Source organism: Pinus tabuliformis, chromosome 3_2 (assembly GCF_031772625.1).
Source record: "Pinus tabuliformis cultivar Carrire ecotype Pingquan chromosome 3_2, CPIR1, whole genome shotgun sequence".
Lineage (NCBI taxonomy): Eukaryota > Viridiplantae > Streptophyta > Pinopsida > Pinales > Pinaceae > Pinus > Pinus tabuliformis.
The window spans coordinates 1,138,954,374-1,138,962,800 of record NC_142302.1 but is presented as its reverse complement, the minus strand read 5'-3'; the positions used below and the strand labels follow the sequence as shown (position 1 = coordinate 1,138,962,800).

The 8,427-nt window shown below is 32.7% G+C and overlaps 1 non-coding gene across 1 annotated transcript; it reads right to left on the bottom strand.

Moving 5' to 3' along the window:
* Positions 1-4,353: 4,353 nt before the first annotated feature.
* Positions 4,354-4,425, bottom strand: TRNAD-GUC (transfer RNA aspartic acid (anticodon GUC)). The gene has a single exon. It is a non-coding gene; the product is annotated as a tRNA-Asp (tRNA).
* Positions 4,426-8,427: the final 4,002 nt, after the last annotated feature.

Below are 8,427 nucleotides of genomic sequence, written 5' to 3'. Positions count from 1 at the left end.
TAGGCTAATGATGTATGATTCCGAATAGATGTCCTTGGTCTTTCAAAATGAGTTGGTGCATGTACATGCATGACTACAACTTTATAAAGCTTAGCTTTGGATGGTATTGTAAGGATTGCTTGACTCATTCAGTTTTACATGGTACTACATCGATTGGTATAACTCTAGAGGGGCAAAGGTTGTTAATAGAATTTCTTGACTCTACAATTTATATGCACTTGTCATATGTCTTTATGTTTCTCGTTGTCACATCCCAAACCTGAAATTTTAATTTGAAATTCTTGTGATGATTTACTTGAAGATCTCAATAGAATGGCAAGTGTTGTATAAAAGATAAAGAAAATTTTTGGTACTTGAAATTGTTTTTAATGAGTTTTTAAAATTAAATTAAAAAATATATACACAATTTTAATTAAGAAAATGTACATAGCTATAAATAGAGAAATGTTTTTATATATCTTTAAGTTAGATTATAAGAAATTATAAATATGAATCAAGGATCCATACCTACATTCACCAACCATATATTTCCAAATTGCCAAGCTAGCTAGTTCCCTAAAAGGGTATAAACCAAAACCAAAGCCCTTTAGATGAACTAAATCTCTTTAGATAATAGAAGAATTTGTAGTAGGTATATTCCTATGCCTGATTCAATCCTCTATTAATAGTTGGTTTTGTTTAACCACTTGTTGCCAAAGGCTTGTACAACTAACCAACCTCCATATTCACCATATTCTCCTCGCAGGTACGACCTTCCCAAAGTGATGTTCTTAGATACCACACTTATTATCTATGTGATATTATTAGACTAAGGTAAACCAAACAATGGTTAAATAAAATAGGGGTAAGCAATCTAATGCATAAGAATTAAAGTGAAGAGAAATGCAAATTAAAACATTGAAATAGTAGTGTTAAGGGATTTGTTGATAATGTTCAACGACACACACATTTACACATTTAGAGTTAGAAAAAGGATTAGGTACAAGTTGTGATCCAACACTACAATGTACACTAGAGGAGAAAATAGAATATCACTCTCTATGTTGTTTGTTAAAGTTTGAGGTTAAGTGAGTTGGAAATCTTGAAGTTGGTGAAGGAAAACTCGAAAGCCAAAATAGGTTGTTGTCACTCTGGTTTATTAGTTATTCTCAAAATCTTTTGAAGAGAATTGTAGACAAAAAGCAAGTGGTAGTAGATGATATCACTGTGACATCCTAAATAATTGAATTGGTACATTTGTATGAAAATTCAGCAAAGAGAAAACAATAATAGTTAGTAGGAGTATTCATGGGAGAGGATGTACAAGGTATAAAATAAACGGTATCAAGTGAAGCAAAAACACATTGACAAACTGCAAGTACAATGTTGAATTTGTTGAGAATTCCATCAATTGACATATTGCAACTCAAATCAATAGGATAGCGAAAGAGGAGTTCACTTTACTCTCTCACTCAAATTTTAACATATGACATTTATGTTCATCTATGATCTTTCCCCATTTGTTTTCGCATTATGGCGTTTCCTTTGCAACATCTAGTGCAACTTCTAGTAGATGTATATTTCAATTGTTTTTTTCGTGGAGAAGTATTAAACAATATTTATGCTCTTCGCTAATATACCTTACCTTTGTTCTTCTTCATAAAAGCACTTAAGTTGTTGGATGTACCTTTTTTCCTCATCATTCATCCCCTTGGTCCTTTGTCTTTATAAACACGGGTACTTCGCAATATTAATGTGCTCCTTTCTTGCATAATTAGATTTAGAATATTTTTTCTTAAAAATTCTTTCTTCTCACACAACTAATTTTTAAATGTTTGGATTTTTTATTTCAAACATTTTGTGTTTATCCTAATGAATCTATGGAGAATTGAACTCATGCTTCACGATAGAGGGCCAATGCCTTGGTGGGGGCTTCAATCTGAGCTACCTATCAAAAAAAATTTCATAAGGTCCCCTTTGTTATACTAACGAATTTGTAATATAACATGATCCTAACCTAAAATAAGGTTTTTAGGAATTGTTGCTCCATAGCCTTAATCAAAGGATAATTGTTGATTTTTTTTATCAAAAAGAATGTTTACAAGTTTATTAGAAAGTTGTCCTTCTAGTCATCTAGTTCATTAGTTTCAACCAAAGTTGTTGAAGTTTTGGTCACAATAGACTCTATAGGCATTTAATAGTAAGTCCTCCATCTGAAAATTTCGAACTTTTTTCTTGAACAATTTGGATAGTGTGATCTAGAAAGGATGACAGAAATATTAACTCTGACTTGAAAAAAATTATGGATGCATTATGACTGTTCTATCGGTTAAAGCTAATATCATCGTTGCTAGGGATTGAACCTGAACGCATGGATGTAATATGAAATTGTTATTTGGGAAAATTAACAATACCACTCCAAGTTATCAAACCTTATTGACCTGTATAGCAGGAGAAAATACTCACCACTCTGCTACAAAGATCAACTATTGAAAACAATAACAATCCTTCTAGTTATAAGATTACTACGATAAGTTCTCATCTATGATAGCCAATTTATGGTGGATTATTTTTGAAAAGCAAGATTAGGATATGGTTAAAAGGTTTAGGAAAAGGGTTAAATGCTAGATTGGTTAGAAGCTCTCATTCTACTTCAGATCACCTACTTATGTTTAGGATCATTACATATAAATGACATAACAATAAAACTAATCTTTAGTATTATTTAATTCATTTTAACAAATAATTTAACATACAATCTAGAATTAATCTTTGAAATAGATTAGAAGAGTTAAGGGTTATGTTATAATTGAGAGCTACCACAATAAGGTTGTGTGAAAATGTTATTGCTAACTTTGAAAACACGGAGTTTGTTGGTTGGAGTTTGTTGATACGGGGCAAAAATAATTGGCTTAGGTCTCACTGGACTTTTGATTTTGATCTAAAATATGAAATTTCAATTGCCACTATGGGCTAGGATTTCACATTTTCATTGTTATCTTTTGGGATGAAGTTACTCTCAAAATTATTGGGGGTGAATTGGGTTGCTATATTGATTAATTTCGGATTTGTATTTGAAGTCATTTATGGAGGTGGAGGGATTGCTGGGAAAGCTAAAAGTGGTTGGAATTCACTAAAAAATTTCAAAAAATCTTGTAGATATAGTGTTTGAATCATGCTTTTGATGGCGGAAATAGATTCAGCACCATCAAAAACCTCTAGGGCACCTAAAATTATGAAGTTTGACAACTTTAACTTAGATTTAAAAAAATCCTTACCCTATGTTTCAAAATATAGCCGGAAATTCCATAACTTTCAGGGAAAAAAGCATAATTGTTAGACTACAACTTTATGTTTTTGTGCGGAACTGAATTTAGAAAATGGCTCTCATAAGCAATTCAACTCAGTGAAGAAGAATGGAGTCACATCTAGGCACTAGATTGCAACCATATTTCTTTCAAGCGCAATTGTTGTCATGAATATGGCCACTTCATAAAGAGTTGCCTAGATATAGAAGAATTTCAACCCTCTCTAAACAAGCTCCATCCCTCACAACGATATGAATAAGAAACATTTAAACAAGTTTCTAAAAGGCACAAGAAGCAACAATCTAAGGGATCTCAAAATTTAGAAAAGGGCTCTCATAAGCGATTCAACTCAATAAAGAAAGATGGAGTCACCTCTAGGCACTAGATTGCAACCATATTTCTTTCAAGCACCACTGTTGTCATGAATATGGCCACTTCACAAAGAGTTCCCTAGATATAGAAGAATTTCAATCCTCTCTAAACAAGTTGCATCCCTCACAACAATAATGAATAAAAAACATTTAAACAAGTTTCTAAAAGGCACAAGAAACAACAATCTAAAAGATCTCAGCCCAATCCAACCAATCATAGATTTGAAGTCCTAGAAAATCAAAAAGAAGTAGAAGAGGAAAACCCAACGAGTTATCTTGAACTATTAATTAAAGCTCCAAAGGAAATAGAGAAATCAATTCCACTTATCATGAAAGAGAATCTATCTAAGAGACTGACACCCATTCAAGAGAAAGATCCAGAAGTAGATGAAGCAGAATTAGAAGAAAAAGGATTTGAGAAAAAGATTCAAAAGAGGAAGGAAATGAAGCCATTAAAAAAATTTGGTGACCGTGTTATCTGATAACCAAAATCGCCGATGCCAGGAATCGAACTCCGATATTCCATTCACACTTCCGTAAATAAAAGTGTCTTTTATGGGTGACCGTGTTATCTGGGAAACCCTAAATCGCCATTGCTGGGGATCGGGCCCGGCATGTCCATTTTATCCAATCACATTATTCTTAATGAAAACACTGTTGACCCTGTTATTTGAAAAACCCGGGAAAACTAAAACCGCCGTTGCCGGGGATCGAACCCGGGTCACCCGCGTGACAGGCGGGAATACTCACCACTATACTACAACGACCATTTGTGAAACTCACGATGATTAAAATAATAATTTATAGTTAAGTTAAAGCTATGATGTCCAGTTTCAAAAATATATTGATGAGTTTTTAAATACCAATGAGTTTAGTCTCCTTTGGTTGCACTGAAGGTAAGGGAAGCAACCTGGTTTTCTTGAATTGAGATGAGAGACTACAATATCCACCACCCTCCTAATTATGCTTAATATTTGCTGAGATGAGAGACTACAATATCCACCACCCTTCCAATTATCGTTAATATTTGCTGCTACACCGTCTATATTAACAAAGTCAAGAGCGTTCTCCGATTTTCAGAGACTTGCATGGGTTCGAATCCCATTCTTGACAGTGTTCTCAAATTTCCGGAGGCTTGGGTTCAATTGCATTAAATTATCAAATCTACTTATGATATAAGTTATATGCATAAAATTATATTTTGTTATAGATTTTCTCTAAATTATGGATTCAAACTTTTATCGTTTCAGATTTGTATGGTTGTTGTTTCAGATTTTAAAAGTAAGACGAAAACAATCTTCTTCGTTATAGGGTTATTATGATAAGCTTTTTTAAAGCAAAAATATATGTGATTATGGTTGAAAAGAAGATTAGCATATGGTTTAAAAAATGGGTAAATAGGTTAAGATATCACACAGGGATGCCATAGTAATAAAGTCAATTTCTTGCATTACTTTGCTCGTCTTAGCAAAGAATTTGATAGAATGCCTAGAATTTATATTTTAGAATAGATTAGAAGAATTAAAGATTTCATAATAATTGAGAATTGTCATAATAAAGTTGTATAATAATGTTATTGTTAAGTTTGCAAACACTAAGATTTAGTTGGAAGATATTAAATGTGATATAGGAGTTAAGCAAGGATGTTTCAACTCTCTTACTTTTCTAGGCATTTATATAGTCAAATCAAAGAGATGCCAACAACAAGCAAGTTGTGTTGACACTACTTTAGCTTGAATCAGCGTCATCCTTCTTTATGTTAATGTTATTGTTCTTCTGCTGATGTGCCCCTCTAATCTCGACAAACAACTAAGAATTCTCAAGGATTGTTGTTGTAGCATGGATATCACAGTAACTATTGACAAAGCAAAGGTTATGATTATCAAATCTAAAAGATCATGTATGTTAAGTTTGAAATTGACAATAACAAATTATAATAAGTTATTGCATAGAAATATCTTGAAGTTGACCTTCCTCACAAGGTTAATTGGAGTTATGACATTGAGGAAAAATGATTAATGAAAGGTGGGAGCTTATTTTGGTCTTATAACAATTGTAAATTAGTTTACTTCTAGTGTTGGGGGAAACCACACACCTTTGATATTACTTCTAGTGTTGGGGGAAGTTTAGTAAATTGTAGTATCTTGAGATGACCGTGGAGAAATATCAAGCAAATAAAAAATCATTTTATAAATCACAATCTTAAAATTTAAAACAATACACCTTGTCATATCCTTCTCATAGAAGCAATTCAATTATTCTTATAATTGTTCTCTTTACTTGTCAAAATTACATGTAATACAAAAATTACATTATATTCATAGAGATTAGTTGTGCTCATTATTATTTGATGGTTGAAATATAATCATTTTTCTAAAGGCGATTTCTAAAAAAATATAATAAGTAGTTACTTACAAGGTGTAGACCAGTTGATTTTGTGGGGTTTAGTCCCCACCAGGTCTCAACTATGGGAGTGGTTGAGTATGTAAACCACTTTTGGGGGAATTAAACTATCCCAAGGGGCATCCAAGCGTGATCAAGCTTCACACAATATTGGCGGGAAAGTTATTCTTCCATCCAACATTGGGGTTGGACCTAACCTAGGCTTAGCATGGTTATTAAAAAAATAGTTAAGAAAATTGTAAAGCTTTATAATAAGTATCCAAGCAAAGTTTCCCTAAATTATGGATTCAAACTTTTATTATTCTCATTCTAGCAAAGACAAAAACAATCCTTCTAATTACATGACCATTATGATAAGATTTCTTCTAGAAAAACTATATGGGATTATTTTGGAAAAGAATATCGACATATAGTTAAAGTGTTTGAGAAAAGGGTTAAAGACTGCAATGGTTTTAGAAGCTACCATATTACCATGGACCACCTGGTTACACTTAGGACCATCACAAAGGACTTTCATAGTAGTAGAACTAATTTCCCATATTACTTCGTTCAATTTAACAAAGAATTTGATGCAATGCCTAGAATTAACCTTTAGAATAGATTAGAGAATTAAAGGTTTCATTGCAGTTGAGAGTTGTCACAATAAGGTTGTGAAAAAATGTTATTGGTAAGTTTATAAATACTAAGTGTTAGTTGGAAAAGATTAATTACGCTAATAGACGTGTCTATTAATTAAAAAAATTGTCATACAAACATGAGTTAAGGTGTTTTGGGCATCTAGTATTGGTAAGTCATGGTATTGTAACAAATTCTATTTACAAGTTAAGAATCTTCATGATAAAGTGGGGGTGAATCTTTGTAGGAGTTAAGCAAGGATGTGTCACGTCCCCTACCCTTTTGGGAATTTGTATAGACAAATTAAAGGTATGCTTGGAAAAAGTAGGTTGTGTTGACACTACTTTAGCTCGAATTGTTATCGTCCTTCTTATGCCTAGGATATTTTTCTTATGATGAGGTTTCCCTTCGAGCTCAACAAACAACAATTCACAAGGATTGTTGTTGTAGCATGGGTATGAGATTAACCATTTACAAAGCAAAGGTTATAATTGTCAAATTCAAAAGATCATGTATGTTAATTTTGAAGTTGACAATAACAACTTATAGGGATTTACTGCATAGATATCTCTCGGAGTTGACCTCCATCACAAGCTTAATTGAAGCTATAACAGTGGGGACAATGATTAATATAGGGTGGAAATATTATTTTTGTCTTAGAAATGGTTGTAAATTAGCTTACTTCTAGTTTTTTTTTTGGGGGGTGGGGGTGGGGACACTTCTTTAATATTCTTTCCATTGCTATTATCTTATATGGATGTGAAGTTTAGTATTGTAACATCTTGAAATAACAATAGGGAAAGAGCAAGAAAATCCAAAATAATTTTATAATTTATAATACTAAAATTAAAGGCAATACACCCCATCTTATCATTCTCATAAAAACAATTATTTTCCACATTGAGAGTATGGCTACAACTGGGTATCTAATATACATGTACAAGACAAATAACATGAAAGACACACTACAAGGAAAATACCTTCTAGCAGAGGTTATAACGGAGGTTTTTAGTGTTATAAAATTGACAGGAATTGTCAAAAAAACATCCTCTAAAACATTTGTTTGTGGGAATGAATGTTTTAGCAGAGCTGATAATGAAACTTCATCTCAACTGAAAAAATTTGTGCATCCAAAGATTTTAGCATATTTTTTTTTTCGGTGCACTTTATGGAACAAGCAGCCCTAGTGCACTACTTATAGAAACACATCTAGATTCATACATAATTGAAAGCATCGAGGCGTTTAATTCAAAGAGCACTAGAACCTAAAATGTATACTGCCTTGGTGCTTACAACAAAAAAATTCCTGGTACGCTCAACTCAAAGAGCACCAGACCTTGAAACATATACCGCACCAGTGCTTATACAAAAAAAAAAGCCCTGACCATTCTTTGATGAAGGAATAGCTCAAGGGCATGTAGAAAATAATTGCAGTTTCGGTGCTTTCTCTTAAATATGCAACACCAAAATGTCTTGTTTACATAAATGCACCTGTGTGTTTGTTATATAGAGGGTCTTGTGTTATTAGTTTTAATAGTGTGTCGAGAATGGAAATAATATTTTGTAGAACTGGGGGATCTTAGTTCTATGAAAGCAATAGTGTGTTAAGAGTTACAATGCACCAGGGCATTAATTAAAGACAATATTGGTGCTTGAAGACTTGAAAGCCTCGGTGATGTTGTTCTCCAAAAAGGCACCAACTATCCTAAAAGATGACATCACAGTGCTTTTATTTAAAGTAAAGCACCGAT